General features: G+C 39.0%; 1 protein-coding gene and 1 long non-coding RNA gene across 9 annotated transcripts in view; one reads left to right on the top strand and one right to left on the bottom strand.

The window, feature by feature from the left end:
* ESRRG (estrogen related receptor gamma) overlaps positions 1-19,942 on the bottom strand; it is a 696,148-nt gene that overhangs the window by 635,661 nt on the left and 40,545 nt on the right. For 2 of the 8 annotated variants that reach the window (XM_069066035.1, XM_069066038.1), the window contains exon 1: positions 19,650-19,778. The exons of 1 other annotated variant lie outside the window; for it this stretch is intronic. The gene's annotated coding sequence lies outside the window, so the exon portion shown is untranslated. Of the gene's footprint in view, positions 1-18,427; positions 18,500-19,307; positions 19,468-19,649; positions 19,788-19,942 lie in introns of those variants that run through there. 5 more of the 8 variants (XM_069066030.1, XM_069066040.1, XM_069066031.1 and 2 more) reach the window with 4 other exon arrangements.
* LOC138144648 (uncharacterized) overlaps positions 18,822-19,942 on the top strand; it is an 8,147-nt gene continuing 7,026 nt past the window's right edge. The window contains exons 1-2 of the long non-coding RNA XR_011163996.1: positions 18,822-19,341; positions 19,726-19,837. This is a non-coding gene — a long non-coding RNA (uncharacterized lncRNA). The remainder of the gene's footprint in view (positions 19,342-19,725; positions 19,838-19,942) is intronic.

Genomic DNA, 19,942 nt, shown 5'->3' with positions numbered 1-19,942 from the left:
ATATCTATCACAGTATCTTTTATGTAACAAGTGCTTAATAAATGTGTGTCAAATTGATTTGGGGGCTGGGGTAGGAGAAAAGATCAAGTCATCGGCACCCTACATCCCAGTTCGGCGTTTTGTGGATTTCACTATTAAAAGTGTCTGCTTAAACACCTGCTCTTTCCCTTAATAAAAGCCCTTATCCTCCCTTCACATGAGTAATCAATAACACGTTCACTTGGTGCTTAAAGGTTTACAAAGTGATATATGTATATGCATATACATACACACATATATACTATACATAAAGTACTTTTACATGTAAAACATATGCATATAAAGCATATATTTGTATACTTATATATACATATACATACACATATACATATATATTCTTCATAGCAATCCTGTGAGGTGATTATTATCTTCATTTTAGTTCTTATTATCTTCATTTTAGAAAGGTGGAAACTGAGTCTGAGAGAGGTAAAGTGACTTGCCTAGGTACATGAGAATAAGCACTTAAAGCAGAATTCGAACCCAGATTTTCCTGCCTCAGGGCCAGTACTCTCTCCATTATGCCCCAGAGATATTTATCTACTAGCTATTCCAAGAATTTCCATGACATTTTAGTTGCACCTCAAAATGGCCAAAAGCAGGGGAAAGGTAAAGTGATTGTCTCCCTTTTCCCGAAGTTTTAGGTAATGATAACAATAGAATAATATATTTGTACAGGGCTTCATATTTTATGTTCCACATAAATTATTATGTTCCACATAGATTATTTCACTTGATTCTACAACAATCCTTCAGTAGTGAAGGCATTAATTATCTCCATTTTACAGATGAGGTAAATGAGTCTCAGAAAGAGATTATTTGTCCATAATCCCTGAGCTTGAATGTTAATTTAAACAATACTAAGTGTGACCACAGGAAAGTCATTTAACCTATATGAGACTCAGTGTCCTCATCTATAAAATAGAAATAAAAATGGGAACACCTAGGACATTATCTACTTCAGAAGGGTGTTGTGAATAAATACTTTGTAAAATTTATACAAATGAATTATATTATTATTATTAGAAAATGTCAGGACTAAGGCTATAACACGGGATAATGCACATTCCTCTCTGTTATGTGTCCTTCATAATACCAACAACAGTTACAAAAACTCTAAGGTCTTTTCTCCCACCCTGTACTTCCCACTACTTCATGACTTTTTGGGTCTCCTCACACAAAACATGAAAAGCCCTTATGGAGCAGCTAATGAATAGAGTACTGATCCTGGAGTCAGGAGGATCTGACTTCAAATTTGGCCTCATACACTTCACACTTACTAGCCATGTGACCTTGGGTAAGTCATTTAACCCCAACTGCCCTGCCTTCCCCCCTCCAAAAATTAAAAAAAAATCTGAAAGATAATTTAGGAATTTAAAAGTTTGGTCACTCCTTAGATTTCAGGAAGACCTAAGGATTCATCTTTGTACCTCTGACATGAAAGCTCCTATCTTATTTTCATGGTTGTATCCATGATATCCTCATGACTTTAATTCCTGTTTGTATTTTAAAATTTGTGTCTTCAAGAATAGCCAATATTCATATCTGTCTGTTTTCCAAGTTTTGGGGTCTCATTTGTAAAGTCCAAACAACACTGAGGAACATCTTTCTGCCTTTACAGGTACCACCTGAATTAGACTTGACATTTGCATGAAGCCTAAATGTCACTACATAGAATGTAAGCTTGAGGATAGGAATTGTTTCATTTTCATCTCTGTATCCCTAGCAACTAATACAGTGTCTGGCATGTAGAAGATACATAAGAAACATTTGTTGACTAAACAAATACTTGTTTTGGTCCCCTTTGTAGATGGTACAGTGGCTTTGCAGCTATATAACCTGGATTCACATTCTGCTTTTGGTTTTTATTACCTGTGTGACCTTAGGCAAACTGCTTAACCTCCCTGGGAATCAGTTTCTTTACCTATAAAATGAGGGGATAGGACTAGATGCCCTCTGGGGTCCCCTTCAGGGTAAAATCTATGAGTGCTATGATCTCTTTGTATCTCTGTATAGCTTGCTCTTCAGCGGAGAAGGGATATTATATTAGCACAGAATCGGAATTGGAAGGAAATTCAATGGTCACCTAATCTAACCCTGACCTATATAAGAATCTTCACTCCAGCATCCCCCCAAATTGTTTTTATCCATCTTTGAGTTGAAGACTAACGAGAGGAAACCCACTATCTCAAATAGCCCCCTGCACTTTTTAGAAAATTCTAATTTAAATGTTAGCAAGCTTTTACTTTACATATATCCTAAACCTAGTTTTAAGTTAGAGGTACTGGTGGGGAAGGGGAGAACAGGGGAAGGGGGCCACAGTGGATAAAGTGTTGAATCTAGGATCAGGAAGACCTAAATTCAAATCTTTTCTTAGACTACACTCACAGCATGACCCTAGGCAGGTCTCAACCTCTATCTCCCTTATATGTAAAAAGGGGATAATAATAAAACCTACCTCTCCCAGGGTTGTTATGAGGATCAAAGAAGATAGTATTTATCAAGTGCTTTGAGAACTTTAAAGTGCCATAGAAATGCTAGTTATTATTCATTTGTATCTTACAGAACTGGCTGATGGCACTTATTAACAAGAACCTGAAAGTGACCCTTTACACAAAAGCAAGGTTGCATATTAAACCATGACTCACCTCCACACCCCATAGGCCCCACTTTCACTGGACACAGCGTTATATGGTATGACTTACAGTGTAATGGAAAAAAATGTATTATACATCGATAGGGCCTGGTTCTATTTTACTTTGCAATACAGGAATCTCGGGCCAAAAATCATTTTTATTCCCAATCTTCTCACAAGAAAACTAAGGCAAGAAAAATAAAACTAACTTGTTATTAACTTCTTAAAGTGCGTATTTGGATTGCAGGTTCTTATGTCCAATTTCATTTATTAGACCTGCCTCCCTGTTGACCATCAGAGAACTACCTGGGTATTTTTGGGATCCTGGGCTAAGGAGTAGCAGTACCTGAGAGTACTCAGGTAGCAGAATGGGAAGGGAGTTGGTTTTAGAGTCAGCAGACCTGGTCTTAAACAGTAAAGTCAATAATTACTAGGAAGGATGATTTTGATATAGCTATACCAAATAATAACTAGATAATAATTAATGACCAAATAACAATAATATAACTAGATAACAATAATAATAACTAAAAAGTATGACTTTTTTTTAAGAGAAGCATGGTGGCTAGGACGCTGGGCCTGGAGTCAGGGAGATCAGAGTTCAAATCCAATCTAACCTCAGACACTTACTAGTTGTATGATCCTAGGCAAGTCACTTAACTTATGTCTGCCTCAGTTTCCTCAACCATAAAATGAGAATAATAACAGCACCTACCTCACAGGGTTGTTGTAAGGATCAAATGAGATATTTGGTTTTTAAAAAATGTGTAGCACAGTGCCTGGCATATAGTAGGCACCATTTAAATGTTTATTCCCTTTTCCTTTGGACAAATTGCTTAATCTTTCTAAGCCTCAGTTTCCCCATCTGTAAAATGAACATAATCATATCTGTCATCAACTTAAAGGACTATTCGGAGGAAAACATTCTGTAAACCTTAAAGCATCCTATAAATACAAATTATTGTCATTAGCATTTTAATGACCCTTATTTTGTATACTACTTAATTATTCCCAAGTAACACCAATCAATCAACAAGTATTTATTAAGTACCAATTATTCACCAGACACCGACTGTGCTAGGTTGAGGATATAAGTGCAAAGAATGGAACAATCCCTACCCCCAAGGAGCTTACAATCTAATGTATAAATTCATCTGAATGCTGAAGCTGGCTGGATTTGTCATATTTCCTACAGTGCAGTGTCTGTGTAAGCAGGAAGCCCTCTCTTCTGCTATTTACTTGCTTGTCACATTTACGTTCATTCTTCGAAGTCAGGCTAGCTGTCCCCAGTGTTTATGGAGGGGGCTGGTGCTATTACATGTTTGCCGAGCTTCAAAATTATAACTCAATGTTTTATGCCTGTCATTTGCTGATCAGTCCTAACAGGGTGAAGATAATAATAGAAAACAAAAAGGCTGACTGAAAATCTATTACACAGTATGCATCGCTATATATGGGTGTGTATATATATATATATAAACACATAAATATTTATATGCTATATAGAGAGGTTACATATAAATATATCATTATTCTTTGTTGTCTAAGATGATGCTATCTACTATCTATGCTATCTATTCAGGGGATGGTGGGGATGAAAAGGCCAATGCAGGGCAAGCATCAGTCTTTGGTTCATGTGCTCTGTTTTCCACATTGCATATATCCATGAAGATGGGTTCTTTCTTTGAGGTATACTTATGATGCCTGTTGTTTGTGACTCAGATTTCCAGATGGCCTAAAGGCTTCCCCTCAACCCCCATTCTTGACTGCTCTATGCCAGGTTGATCTTCTTATACCTTTACAAAGTAGTAAATTATATTTCTGTTTAGTCCTCTATTGTCAAATGAAATGCTGGCATTCAAACACACATTTTTTTTTTTAATATGCTCAGACATCTTAAGGACAAAGTCATCAGATAAATAAACAAACCATTAGGCTGAGAATTGAGCTGTTATTAGATGCAAGAACCACTAATTTGTTCTTGGTCAAGAGGGAGTTCACATATTTGTTATGTGCTCATGTGTATATATGTATACATTCTTCTTCATCTTCTTCTTCTGATAATACTAACTACTTTCGCTTTTGGGTCCTTGGTGTCTGGAAGACTGGATTAAAGTCTAGAATTAGACATATATTTATTTCACTATACATATACAAGTACAAACCGCAGGCAGCAACTCTTTATTAAGTTACAAAAGAGTTTTAATCTGCATAGGTGAAGGAAGTTTCCACACCAGGAATTCCCACAGTGATAAAAATCAAAGGCCCAATGACGAAAAACCAGAACCAAAACCTACTAGTTCACTAGTTTTACAAGTAAACGTTAAGAATGAATAACCAGGAATTTATATACCACTAACTGCCTGGGTGCAATGAGTTGTTGTAAACAATACAAATGAGCCAAGAGAACAGAAGCAACCAGACATGAAAAGATTTTAATAGAAATTACAGCAAAAGGTCATGTGCTACTGCATCAGCTTATATTGAGCATTACAGGAAAAGTCTTTGTATTTTGTTGTTTGTTTTTTGCCATCTGGGTCCATCTGAAGACTGGGTTCAAATCTTGCTCTGATATGTAACAACTACTACTTTGGTTGAGTTTGGGGTGATGAGGGGAATCTGGATCCATGATTTCATCATAAAGTGGACACTCCTACTTATGCAGATCAGTAATTCCTATGTAACAATGTTTCTGCTAAGAAAGATTTCAAGTACTCAACCAGCCCTGGTTAAACCCGGACAGGCTCATCATTATCACAAGGCTGCTTGCTAGGTGATGAAATGTTCTAGTCATGGTCACTTCTGGAGACTGTCCATACCCAGGTGTGCAGATAAAGCCATCGAGTCTCAAAGAGGTGACTACCTCAAGGTCACCTTGCTAGAAAGTGGCAAAACCAGGATCAGAACCTAGATCTTCTGATTTCAAGACCAGTGCTCTTTCTACTGCCCACTATAGTCTAGAAAAACCCAAGTTCTATGTTAAAATCAGCTTCATTAAAGGCAGCAGAGAATTGGCTGGACAAGAACCTTGAGGTGAGACAGCAGTGGTCATGTGATCTGCATGTGCCTATTACCATATTGCAGAGGTTGACACTGGGGTTAACAATTCTCAAGAAAACACAGGCTAAAAATTCAATCCAGTGTTTTAAGGATGTTCGGGTCAGGGAAAAAAATCACTCTGAAAACCTAAGGGGGCAGAGATGACCTTTCTTATGAAAACACTAAAACGTAGCTTTTACAATTAACCTTGGCTTCCCTTGAAGGTAACCATCCAGGAGATACACAGATTTTCTTTTCTTTCTAGTAATTTACGAACTCCATGGAAATCCACAAGTTACCAGGATTACCTCAAAATGACTTCTGCCCACCCTCCTCCAAGGATGCTCAGTGTGTGGAACTGCCGAGTTTGTGGAGCTATCCACTTCCAGACAGAACTAGCTGGTTGAAAAACAACAACAAACAATAACAAAAATAAGAAGACTTTCCCTTTAATACTCAACATAAGCTGATACAGAATCACATGACCTTTTACCGTAATTTCTATTAAAATCATTTCATGTCTGGTTGCTCCTGCTCTCCTGGCTCATTTGTATTGTTTACAACAAGTCATTGCACTCGGCAGTTAGCAGTGGCTGAAGCCATGGTTACTCGTTTTTACATTCACTAGTTAAATGGAATGCAGCTCTTGTGTGGGTTTCAGGGAGCAAGCTCTTAAGAAACCACAATCCAGCTATCAATCAGGCTAACCCAGGAGAAATTAATATTATAAACATAAGTATTGTTACATATTAAACATCGATTGTAAGAGAGCTCAAGGCTTTCATTATCTGGAGTTGCAAAAGTGGACAGGTATAGAGATTTGACTTAGAACCTGGGACTTAGGGGCTGTGGTCTACACTGAACAATCATGCATGTTGTGCATTCATCAGCTCTCAAGGGTAAATAAAACTATCCTTTTTTAAGTACCCTCCCCACACACACACACACATACACACACCTAAAAAAAAAATCTTGAGCACTTATTTTACCCGGATGTGCCTAGAATATAAATAGTGCTTAAATACAGGTTTAACCAGACTGCAATCCCAGCAAAGTAACTTAAACAGACAAATACAAGATAGTAAAACACCGAAAAGACAGCACTGGGTAGAATTCAATTAAGACAAAACAATACTGGAATGTTCTTTACTAGTGAATTTAAGGCTGCAAAATTAATATGTTTTATTGGTAGGAAAAATGATACAAATTCAACCTCCTGCCTATTTGTTTCTTTCTTGGATGTTACCAAAAAAAAATTCCCCAAAGCTAACTTATTTCTTAGACTGGACATGACCAACAATTATAATTCTTATTACATTTTTTAAAGTTCTTTCTATAGTTTAAGGATGGCAAAGATGGTCCCATCAGTCACATTAAAAGACAAACGAGAAGAGCAAATAGTTAAATCAAACATATTACAACCCCATCTACTGCAAAGTCACTGTATCAGAAGCTAGAATTGATTTGTTTCCTCACAACGAATTGAAAATGAAGGTAACATAACGTTGGAAAAATCCCTCCTGCACTGCTAATCGGATATTGTATCATGGTTGATTGCAGTTTGCCCTGTACTATTTATTGTTGCCTAAATCATGCATACTTACAGGTTCTGGGTTCTTCCAAGAGTTTGGTGCAGTTTCAAGGACAAATATCTTAAAGAAGCCTCTCTACTGTGCAGCAGAGATCCTAGCTCTCTGATCTGATTACAAGAGCACGGTGCTAAGTCTGACAATAGAAAAAAAGGAAACTTCCTGGGGGAGGAAGAGATCTTGGAAAGTCTCAGGGTTAAAAAGGCTGCTTTAAATGTGCCGGTTGGGTTGTTCCCTAGTTGTGTATACACAGTAGCAGCTGATCTGAGTGTTTGCAGCCCTGCAGAAAGGAACCTTTACTGAAAACCAATGGCATCACATTTCAGTGGGGCTGGTGCCAAGCTCTGGAGAGCAAAGCAACCTTTGACAACTTCACACAATTCAAACCAGCGGGACTTACCCCGGGTCAGGGAGGAGTTTGGAAAGTGTCTAAGGTGCCGGGTTGAGTGAGTGGAGCTCAAGATGCGCTTTATTTCAGCTGCAGTCTTAACACCTGAAGAAATGCTTGGTACCTTGGAAATGGAACCAGGTGGGTTAGGCGAGACTTTGACAACAGCAATAACAGAGTTTATCCTAAATTCATTCTGTGTCAGTCCGGTAGAGTATTTTGTTAAGTCCAAAACCAGTAAAGTGCATTTTTTCTTTGTTTTGTTATATAAACTTATATACACTGGATCAGAGAATTTCAGGGCTGGAAGCAACCTGAGTGGCCAGCTATTCCATCTCACACCTCAACAAGAATCCCTTCTTCAACATATCTGAGCAAGGGTCATTCAGTCTTGCTTAAAGTCCTCCAATAAGGAGAGAATGCACTACATTCCAACACCTCCCCCTTCTATTCTGAGGCAGCTCTAATTGTCCGGTAGCTTTTCCTCACATCAAGTAAATTTATATCTTTGCAACTTCTACCCACTATTCTTAATTCTTCCCTCTTGGGCCAAGCAAATCTCATCTAATCTCTCTCTACCAAGTGACAACCTTTCAAATACTTGAAAATAGCTATCATGTCCTCTTTAACTCTTTTCCAGGCTAACATTCACAGATGCTTTAACCAATTCTCACAGGCCAGGAATTCAAGGGTCTTCACTATTCTAGCTGCTCCCCTATGGACACTTCCTAGCTCATCAGTATCCTTCCTTAAATATGGTACCTGGAATTGAATATAATATTCCGGATTTGGTCTGACAAGGTCAGAGTACATTATTCCTAGGCAGTCTTCCTCTCTAAATACAGACTAAGATGGCACTAGCCTTCCTGATAGCCATATCACATTGTTGCCTCTCATTGACCATTCTGACACGTCATAATCAAAATTAAGAAATAGCAACAATTGTGGGTACTTTGATCCCTAATTCTACATTCTCTCTGTCCTCGCACCCCCCCCCATCTCCTCACCCCTTGCAGTTGGGACTCCAAGTAAATCAAGTTCTTCCTTCCTTCCTTTCCTTCCTTTTTTTCTTCATTCCTTCTTCCCTTCCTCCCTTCCTTCCTTTTTTTCTTCCTTTCCTCCTTCCTTCCTTCTTTCCTTCCTTCCCTCTCTCCCTCCTTCCTTCCCTTCCACATGTGACTTTATTTCTGTAAGGAAATCCTAGTGTGGAAACTCCCTCCACTGATGCAGATCAACATCTGGGTCTGTAAATTCTCATCTTGAAGACCTCTGGGGTACCCTGAGGGGGTTAAACAATTTGTCATTTCCCTAGTATGTGTTAGAGGTAGGACTTGAATCCAGATCTTGCTGACTTTAAGACTGACCGAACTCCAACCACTACAATGCTTTGCTGTTGCTTCTCATTTTTATTGCTGTTGTCTATGATTCAGAACTACTGATGCTCAGACTTCACTTCAGTAATGCCTCGGTAATGAGACTATGTCAAGTATGCTATCAGAATATCGACAGAGTAAGGAAGATGGCTTCCTATAGAGGAGTTTTCTTTTCAGTTGCCTTTTGTAATATGAAATAGAATGAAAACTCTAAAAGTTGTCAACTCTGCAGATCAGAATAAAAAAACAAACAAACAAAAAACCAAGAACCAAAGTGGATCCCAATGTCCATGACAGTCTTACATCAAGTTACCAGTTAATTCTCTTCAAGGTACCTGTTCCTCTTTTTGTTTGTTTCAGTCACTATGATGGGTAAGTATAGCCTCTCATATAGACTTTGGCATTTCTCCATTATTGTGCATTTTCCTTCAAAGGGTAGAAAGGAAAACTGACAGTTCCACAAAAGGATGTGTTAAAGGGATCAGGCTACACTGAGGTTTTCACCTATAATATCTAACACTGCCAACTCTCAATTATTCAGAGGCTGATTATCCAAGCCCTCTGTCTCTCATTTTTGCCATACCACTGATGATTAGCATCATAATCAAAGACTCATTTTTTGGACAAAACCACCTTTTGCTCTGAATTAACTATTTCTTGTATGTTGACTTTTTTCCCCCAATGAACCCCAAAAGAACCAAAGATGGGGTCTATGCTTCTTTTATATCTATACTCATGCCAAGTATCACTGATCATATATTAGAATGTAAGCTCTTTAAAGGAAGAAGGTTTTTCATTTTTGTAACTGTATATTCATGACCAGCCCAAGAACTAGTACATGGCAAGAGCCTAATAAAACATTTGCCAAAATGTATAGTGGGAACAGTGGGAAATACAGAGGACTGAGGGAGTCAGGTACTTAATAATAATAACTAGTATTTCCACAGCACTTAAGGTTTGCAAAGCACTTTATATACATTATGTCATTTGATCCTCCCAACAACCCTTTGAGGTAGGTAGGTGCCATGATTATTCCCATTTTTTTCTTTTAAATGAGGGAACTGAGATAGAGAAGAGCTAAGTGATTTGCAAGTACTGGGTCTTCCTGATTCCAAGTCCAGTGCTCTATTCACTGCATCAACTAGCTACTTAGAATTAAAAAAACAGCTCTACCAATTGTGTGACCTTGGGCACCTCTCCTGGTCTTAGTTTCTTCATCTATAAAATGAGATGGGGAAGAAAGATGAATAGAGGGGCTGCACTAAATTACCTCTAACATTCCTTCCATTCTAACTATTCTAGATCTCTAACAGGCATCCAATAAACAGCTGCCAAATTAAAAAGAAATAAAAACAAGTCAATTTTGCAAACTTTGAGCATCATGGAGGTATCAAACTAGGGGACAAAAGTAGTATTGGGTTTCAAGTATCCATATATTTTCCATTACCCCCAAGTAATTGAACATTGGCTGGAGGACACTTACTAGCTTTCAACAATGGCTTATAATAAATCACCTCAGAGATTGTTTATTTTATTTATTCAAAATCTACCCAGGCCATAAGGCACCTTGTGAGTCTTAGAATAAGATCGACTCAACAATGAGACTAAATTACAAAAAGAATTTCCAGAACACTACCTGATTCCCCTGGCATAAATTAAGCTCAACATTCCCCATGAATTGACATTTAGCCAACAGCCAATCCTGGAGAAGCCAAAAAGTAGATTTTTGGATCTGTATTCCTGTGGTTGGCTGTCTGAACTGCCCAAATTTATTGGATTGCTGCCAATCAAGTGTCAAACTTTGTCCTTTGAAGAGAAGGCCAGAATCTGACAATATAGTTGGATCCATTTCAAGAATAGGAACTGGTTAGACAGATAGCAATCCATGAATCACATATAAAAATTAAAATGGCTTTGAATAGCATTCTATATAGCGTCCAGAATTGAAGAGTTCAATTGATGCTGTATAATAATTGGTGATCTAATGGTATCCCTTAAAATTATTGCAACAATGACATTTGGATGGCTACTTCTAAGTGCCTTCTGTTAAAAAATACGTCAGTCTCAACTCAAATTAAAGATGTCAACCAACATTTGTTGATGTCGTAGAGCAAATGCTGGCTAATAACTAAAGCAGGGAAGAACAAATATTAAATTTAATGATATTCTATTTAGACTTTTGTTTCCAAAATGAATGACTATTTAAAAAGTTGAGGTCATCCACAATATGTACATAATCCCAAAAAAACATGTTCTTCTTGTGTTACAAATCCTAAATTCACAAAGCCTCTTAAGGCTAAGTCAGTGAGACTGTCAGCCCCCTTCCATCGAACTGGGTTTTCTGTCTTTCCCCTCAGACAGAAGTCAATCAATCCCACCTCAGGTCATCTTTCTTAATGCATATATGTATCTTCTTGACATATAAAAATTATTCTCTTTCTTTCCCTTTTTTTTGCCTCCCTCCCTCTCTTTGTACCATTTGCAAGATAAAAAGAGCCTTATTTGGTTGATGTTGTTAAGAGTGGTGCTCATAAGGTATCTGTATCAAGGAAAAAAGAAAGAAGGAAAGAAACAACATTTTATTAAGTGCCTACTAGATGACAGGCACTGTTCTAAGTATTTTACAAATATTATTCTTAAAACAATCCCTGGAGGTAGATGTTATTATTAGTCCCATTCCTATTTTACACTTGAGGAAACCAGGGCAGGTAGAGGTTAAGTGACTTGCCCAGGGGTGGACCACTAGTAAGAGTCTGAGGCTAGATTTGAATAAAGGCTTTCCTGACTCTGGGTCAAGCAAGTATTCTATCTAACTGTCCCATTTAGCTGCCTCTAGGAAAATCAAAACATCTTCATCACAACATTAGAAGTTGGGTTGGGAGGAGGGTGACTTTTGATGAGCTCTAATCTATCGCATTTTACAGATGAAGAAACTGAGAAATTTGCACTAGGTCACAGAGCTAGTTAGTGACAGGGCAAAATAGGAATTTAGGATCTGAATTTAGCTCTCACAACTCCAGATCTAGGGATCTTTTAGCTTTAACATGTGTGAAATCAGGAACAATAAAAAACCCAATACCTCTGATATCCTGGAAAATTACCCAAGAGTCCCATTCAGAATTTCCACAGACATCTCCATGGACCTCTTCTAACTGAAGCTATCTTTTCTCAAGCACTGACAATGGAAACCAGAGGCATCATGAAGGACAAGAGTGCTTGACTTAAGAGTTACAACATCTGGGTTTGAGGTCTGCCCCAACATTTCATAGTCACATGACCTCCTAATTAGGGTTCGTTAGGAATTAGTTGCAAGTCCTTTAACCTCTCTGGACCTTACTCTCTCCATGTGCAAAATAAGGGGGCTGAAATAAATGATCTGCAAGACCCCTCAAGAATCTAAATCTTCTGATTAAAAAAAAAGTTTTGTATTCAGTTTCATTATGTTGGTCGTAATTACTAACACTGTGAACAGTATTATTTTTCCAGTACTGTTTCCATACTATAAGTAGACTCTGGGTACAAAATCTCTCTGTAAGTTGGGGGAATCAGTCAGTCCATAAACATTTATTAAGCTCCTACTAAGTGCCATGCACTGTGCCAAGTGCTAGGATATACAAAGAAAGGCAAAAGACAGCCCCTGCCCTCAAGGAGCTCTCAGTCTAATAAAGGAAACAACAAGCAAACAATTACATACAAACAAAACACATAAAGGATAAATTGGAGGTAATCACCAGAGGTAGGGCACGAGAACAAAAGGGAATCAGGAAAGGCTTCCTGTAAAAGATGAGATTTTGGCTGGGACTTGAAGGAAGCCAACAGGGGGAAAGAGGAGGAAAAGTATTACAGGCATGGTGGATGGGATTCAGGAGATGAAGAGTCTTATTTGAGGAACACCAGTGGATCAAAGAAAACATGGTAGGTACAAGGTTATGGCTGGGGTGGGGGGAGGTGGGGTTTAGATACAGGAATTTCTGAAACTTACATGTATTTCACATAAGAGACCTAGGCTAGACTCATACTTTGATGTGCTACCATCTCTGATCAAGGTATGAGGTCCTACTTAAACAACCAGCCTCCTGAGAAGTATAAACAGAGGCAAAATTAATGAATTTACTAACTACTCTTCTGTTTATCATGCAATGTTTGAACTTAAATCAAATAATAAAACTGTCTAGGTAAGAGGCAAACAGGGTTGAGTGACTTGCCCAGGGTCACACAGCTAGCCACATTAGCAGCCCTAGAAGTACACCTGGGTTATCATATCTATTGGCCCTAAGTTAAAAGTCAAATTATTGTAGCATGGACATTAGGCCTGACACTGTCAGTGATAAGGATTTGAAGCCAGAAAGGTTACTTCTCTGTGGGACCATAGCTATTCTCTCCTTATATTGGTTTCAATCTACCATTTTTGCAATATTGGGAAATTAAGCCATCCATACTAAATAGAAAATCGATTCCTAATAACTAAGCTATACTATTAAAACAAAATGTGAGATTTGGATATCTCTTCACATAAAATAACTTGAGAAATATATGTATAGCCTGTGTTTACACTGTGTGCAATACCACAGCTACAGTCTCTAAGAAGAGCTATAGCTCACTAACAATTTCCCTGATTTATGTTTGGAAACATACAGGGCATGAAATGATGTCTGCAACCTTACATTTTCCTCAAGAACACTGGTGGGAAGGAGATATATTCCAAGCATCATATCAGATTCCTTGTTATGTCTCCTTTTTAAAATAAATGTATGAAAATCAATTATATATGCTTCACAAGAAAATGCCCCTATATTTCCCCAACAGGAAAAGAAGAAATCCAGATAAAAAGTTCCCTTCTATTTTCTCCATGTAGCTGCATTACTTAAAAAAAAATTTAAGTTAAAAAAAAAAAGATCACCTCCCTAGGTGAATATACTTCTAAAATACAACTTATACCAAAGTTTATCATTTAACACTTTCAGGAAACAAGCTTCATAATCTATAATTATGCTAATAAATATAAACAAGCATGCATATAAATATTATAGTCCATAAAAACCAGCCTTGTAAAGTGAGGTCTGGTTTAAATGGGAAGCTCTAAGAATATGTGTTTTGATATTGCATCGCCTATATTTTCAAAATAGCCATCAAAATGATAATATTCAGGCTTTGCTATGCCTCAGATAAGATTTGTACCTTCAGTTTTAGTCTCTAAAATATTTTTTAAAGCAATTATGTTTCATATGTACATATATGTGTCATAACTAAAACTCCCTTGCACCCCTCAATTACAATTAACATATTAATTATTAATATTAATTACAATTAACTTAGTTCATTAACTAGTCTCCTTTTTATACTTCTGTCAAGGTTATTTATAGGGATATGGGGGAGGAAGAGGTTAATATGTGGATATATTTTCAGATCCCACAAATAAATATAAGGTGTTGGAATTTCCCATGTCTTACATTTTACAACAGAGATCCAAAGTCAGTCAATCACTTAGAGATGTTGGTGATCAATATCTTGCTTAAGTTCACAAAGGATTGTGGTCCTTTAGAACTAAAGTAAAAACAGAACCCTGACTCCTGAACATCTTAATTGTTTTTCCCATTTTTGAACCTTACAATCATACCAATTATTATGGTCAAAGTAGATGGATATGTGTCTGTATACACTGTGACCGTAGACATGAACTAAGGAGGCAGCAACCATTCATTTTCTTTTTTCTTTTTTTAATTTTTTTGCTGTTTTGGAGGGGGGAAGGCAGGGCAATTGGAGTTAAGTGACTTGCCCAAGGTCACATGGCTAGTAAGTGTTAAGTGTCTGGGGCCAGATTTGAACTCAGGGCCTCCTGACTCCAGAGCCAGTGCTTTATTCACTGCACTACCTTAGGCACCCCAACCATTCATTTTCATAGGGATAGAGATTGGACCTGTGATGTCACTGGCACAGGACCTCCAGGGTAACAAAACTTTCTCCACCCACACCAGCCTTCTCTGTCATTTATGATCTCAGAAGATTGCCCAGAGGTTAAATGACTTGTCCAGGGTCATATAACAAGTATGTGTCAGAGACAGGATGTGGATCTAGGTCTCCCCAGCTTCCAAAGCAGTTCTCCATCCATTACCCCACACTATCTTTTATTCATCTTAATAATTTAAGATAATTATGAGTGAAAAAAGTTATTTTTCTTGTAAGGGCCTACTAAATTGGTATGTATGGTGTGACAAAAGATAGTGCAGGGTCAGCATGCTGGATTTGATGTCAGAGGACCTGGGCTAGAAGCCTGACTTTGTCACTACTACTCATGTGGTCTTAGTCAAATCATTTCAACTCTCTTGAGTCTCACCTTCCTTGCAGGTAAAATGAGGGTGTGAAAAGAGATGACTTCTGAGGTCCCTTCCAGATCTATGTCTAGGCTCTTCCAATCACGACTTCTTTAAATGGCATTGGGCATACTCAAAAGATAAATATGACTGACGTCTTCATGTGCGCTCAAAGAGAAAGTCATTTAATATTGGCCTAGCCCAGGTGGCCTCAGTCCTAGTTCCTTGCTTTCCCCTCCACAGTCCATTTCCTCTGTTTAGATGGCAAAGACAAACTCAAGAACAGAAAACGGTCTCATGATTTCACAACTTTCATATGAGGGTGACAAAAGAATGTTGCTTTGTTTGATCAAGAGTCCAACAGTACATTATTTTGTCTTGACAAAGACATTTGAAATCAATATAAAATCACAATATTAGGAAATTTGGTAATCATTATTTCAAAACAGCAAACTCTCTTGTTCATGGGGAAATCTTCAGTTAGTTTTTCTCATACCAGCAGTTCAATTGAAAGATTCACCAACTGCTCCCCAGAGAAAACGGAAGATCTGCATTTAAATGGAGATATAGTATTTCCAAATGCACACAGTACCTAGAAGGCAGATACTGTCAAGGTTTCTTAGTGAGAGATCTCGAATTGTATTAGGTACATTTCAATGCTATGCCATTCTATAGGACTGGGGCTATTTCCATATCATTTTCCCCCTCTGTTCACAGTTTGTAAGATTTGTCCTGATAGGTTAAAATTAAACCTTGCTCTCTGCTGACAAGAAGGCCCTCACACTAACAACAAGCAATTACTACCTTACATATAATTTCTGATGTGCACTGAGAAAGACCACACTAGATTCCCTGGCCAGAGATGTTAAATAATTGAAAAGCATAATGACTTAATAGAGTAGTAAGCTTGGTTTACAATGCAGCCAATTTAGAACCATAAAAATACTGTGTAAAAATTTTATCTCGCGGTTGACCATTACATATCCTATCTATTATTCAAAAATATTTCAATAGTGTTTTTCTTCATTAATGTGGCTTCTGGCATTTCTCTCAAAAATTCCTGTCCTCCTAGTTTTCCAAACATTTTAAAAACAAGGTCCTGAAAAATCCTGTATTTATGACTCATATGTCACTCATTGGGCTAATGAGGTTTTCGGTGTTTAGCTAAAACCAATTTCATAGGTCATCTGCACAGCACGAGAAACCTCCTGAGTTATGATTTGTTGCAAGCCTAATAGAGTCAAACACCTAAGGCAGAGGAGGAAAAAAGACCACTGTAGCTACTCCTACTTACTCCTACCTAGTATATCTGTAAACACCAGAAGAGACTCATAAATAATTTCTTTCTTTCGACACACAAATCTAAGGATGAGTCTCTTTTAGAAAATGCCATAAGGCTTCAGGAAAGTTTTGCCCTGAGTGTGCAGCTAAGAAACATACAGTGTCTATAGAAGGGGGGGAGAGTTAGAGGGGGGAGACAGAGAGAGAAAGAGTGAGAGAGAGAGAGAGAGAGAGAGAGAGAGAGAGAGAGAGAGAGAGAGATATCAATTTCAAACCCAAGGCCATTAGTTCTGCAAGGCTGTTGCCAAAATTCTGGTCACAACTGAAACGTCTCCATGAACAAGGTTACCGAGTACAATCCAAGATCTCTCCTCAGCACCACCTTCCCTAGGAGCTCTTCAGCTGGCTACTGAGTTTGTTAGAGCTTATCTTGCTTGCACTGCCATTCTCATGCTGATTCAAATTCAGAAATCAAAATGAAAAATGAAATATCTTGAAGATCACTTAATATAGAAATACTGTTGCAGTAATAAGTGGTGCTCAGTTGGAGATAGGGGCATGGTACTCTAGTGGTAGCCTTTTAATTTCTGAAAAATTGTATAGCATAAATTGAGTCCTGCACACATGGAAACCTAATTGATGGGCCTGCTCTATTTTGTTTAGCAGCACCCATCAGAAGGCTTTCTTGTTCCTTGTATATTTAAACTGTACAATTCCTTTAAAGAAGGCCTGTCAGATTTCTATATATAATACGCATAAAGAATTAGATGCCATACTGACAAGTTAAAGACAAGGAACAGTCATTTAACTAGATAAATCACTTCACAATATACAAGGCCTATGGATATTTCCATGGGCACTATAACAGCATTCTCAAAAGCATATTTCCAATATCAAATGATATAAAGATATGAATTTTAACTGAAATTAACAAAATTAAACACTAAAGGCAAATTTTTAAAATCTGGGCAACCAAACTATCTTTTATCAAAATACGGCACTTTTCATATTTGAAGAAAAATTAAAAACTCTTCAAAGCCTTCTCATTTCCATCATTCCTTCCTCCTTGTACCTTTCTTATGCCAACTAACAAATATTCCCCCCTTCTCTGGCTCTAATTTGAGAAGTATTCAGATATCCCTCTTTCACACACTGACGAAATCTTTTCTTGGGTAGATGAATTCACTCTGATAACATCTTGTTAGAGGGCAAAAAACAAAGCCATAAATGATCCTGAAACTTCCCCAATTCTTTTCCTCTCCCTTTTTATTAGGATTTTCCTTCCTTTTTGTTTCTTGATTCTTCTGAATTTACATCACACACACACACACACACACACACACACACAGAGCCCCCTCCCATTGGGTCTTTGGATAGCTTGAGGTTCAAAAAAAAAAGTCTTTTAGAACAAGAGAAAATAACTTTGTGACCATTATGACAGATGGAAATATATCTAGGTCTCTTGCTCTTGACCTTAAAGTATTAAGGAGTGTTTTAAACCAGTAGACAGGTAACTGCCTCTCATAGCACACCCTGAATAAGTTAAATTTACCATCTTTTTTTAAAAAGGGGGGGGGAGAATGAAAAAGGTGAAACTTTCCACATTGCCCTCTCTAGTTTGTTTGCAAAATCATTGGCTTTCTGTGTGTGTCTGTGTCTTATTGCACGGCCACTGATTCTACAACACAAACATAGCAAACGTGCTCCCCTAGCTAAGCAGACCCATGTGGCAAGTCACAACATAACCGAAGCAAGCACAATAAATACATACATACATAATAATTCCACAACACTGAGGCAAGCGGGGGTTTCACCAGGCCCATTTGACTCTTCCTGAATTGGTCATTAAGATTCCGAAAGGGGAGGGAGGAAGAAGGGGAGAGGGATGGCGGGAAGGGAAGCGGGGGAATTGGGGGGGAGCTTTGCCCTCAGCGTCCATGGGAACCTCCAGGAGCCCCAGCGGGGCTGGTTGGACCCTCCCGGGCGTTCTGATAGACTTGGGCAGGGCGTGGGGAACGAGGGGAATGAGGAGCTAATTCCAGCGGCCGCCGAGTGATCCGCTGAACTTCAGAGATCCCCCTTGGAAGGGGAGGGTTTGGGGAGGGGGCGGGGGAAAGGACGAGAAGGAGACACTCAGGACAACAGCAGTAGCAATCACGAGAAAGCTGCATCCACATTCGGGGACAGCAGTTTTCAAGTCACGACATCACCCTTTCCCCCCAAACATCCCTCCGCCTCCACCGCTGCCAAGAAGAAAAGAAGCCCAGGTCCCGTAGCCTTAACTCTGTCCCTTACTCCTTGCCACTTTCAAGTGTCTCTTTGGGAAGGGGGATGGGGAGGGGGTTAAAGAACATATCTAGATGGAATTAGGATTTCTCTCTCACTCTCACACACTCACTCACACTCACACACACACAGGTTTGCAATCACTGCAAGTCGACAAGAGGTGGGTGGAAGGTTTGCTTGTGTTATTGAAGGGGGGGTGCTTTTTTTAAGGGACTCTAAGCAAGTGAAATTGACAAGATCTGAAGGTGGTAGGGGGGAGGGGGTGAAGAGCAAGGGAGATTCCAAACCGGGATTTCAAATAAAGAACGCCCCCCAGATGCAAAATGTCTTGTCTCCAGATGTTGATGAGAAGGGTTTGGACCAGTTTACCTTGGCAGGGTCAAAACTGCAGCAGGTTAATCAGGTGAGTCGTCAGGGGTTGGGTTTTTTTCTTTTTCTTTTTCTTTCTTTCTTTTTTTTTTTTTTTAAAGAAGCCGAAGCCGGTTTCTTTGGCTATGAAAGTCTACACCCCACCCCCCCACCCCCAAACCCCCATGCAGGAACCTTGCACATCTTACACACGCCTCCTTTAAGTGGGCTCCCGCGACCTCAGCCGGCGAGGGGGTGCTGGCCGGCCGGCGTCCAGGGCGGGCAGCGCCGGCCGCTCTGCCCACACGGGCGCTCGGCCGGCCTGGCAGCTCGGGGCTGGGTCCCGAGCGGCGCCGCACTCACCGGTCGGGGCTGCGAGGGGCCGAGAGGCGCCGGCCGCTAGCCCGAGCTCGGAGGCGCCTCCCTTTTCTCTTGGTAGCGTCGGTCCGCACTCCCTGTGACCCGGGACGTCATGATGCCTGTCTGTTTTCTCAATGATAACTTGGCAGAAGAAGAGAGGAGCTGCCAGGTTCTCCTCGGCTGCCTACGTGGTATGTGCACGTTTCTGTTTGCATGGATTTCTCGCTTTCTTTTGGAAAAATAAATAAATAAATAAATATAGACATACATTTCTTCTCTTCTTTCCCCCTCTCCCT

Source organism: Petaurus breviceps, unplaced genomic scaffold (assembly GCF_028583685.1).
Source record: "Petaurus breviceps papuanus isolate PSGF00001 unplaced genomic scaffold, PetGlider_PUasm1.0 90702, whole genome shotgun sequence".
In the NCBI taxonomy this organism is placed as follows: domain Eukaryota; kingdom Metazoa; phylum Chordata; class Mammalia; order Diprotodontia; family Petauridae; genus Petaurus; species Petaurus breviceps.
The sequence above is the reverse complement of the archived record's forward strand: the minus strand, read 5'-3'. Positions and strand labels throughout refer to the sequence as shown.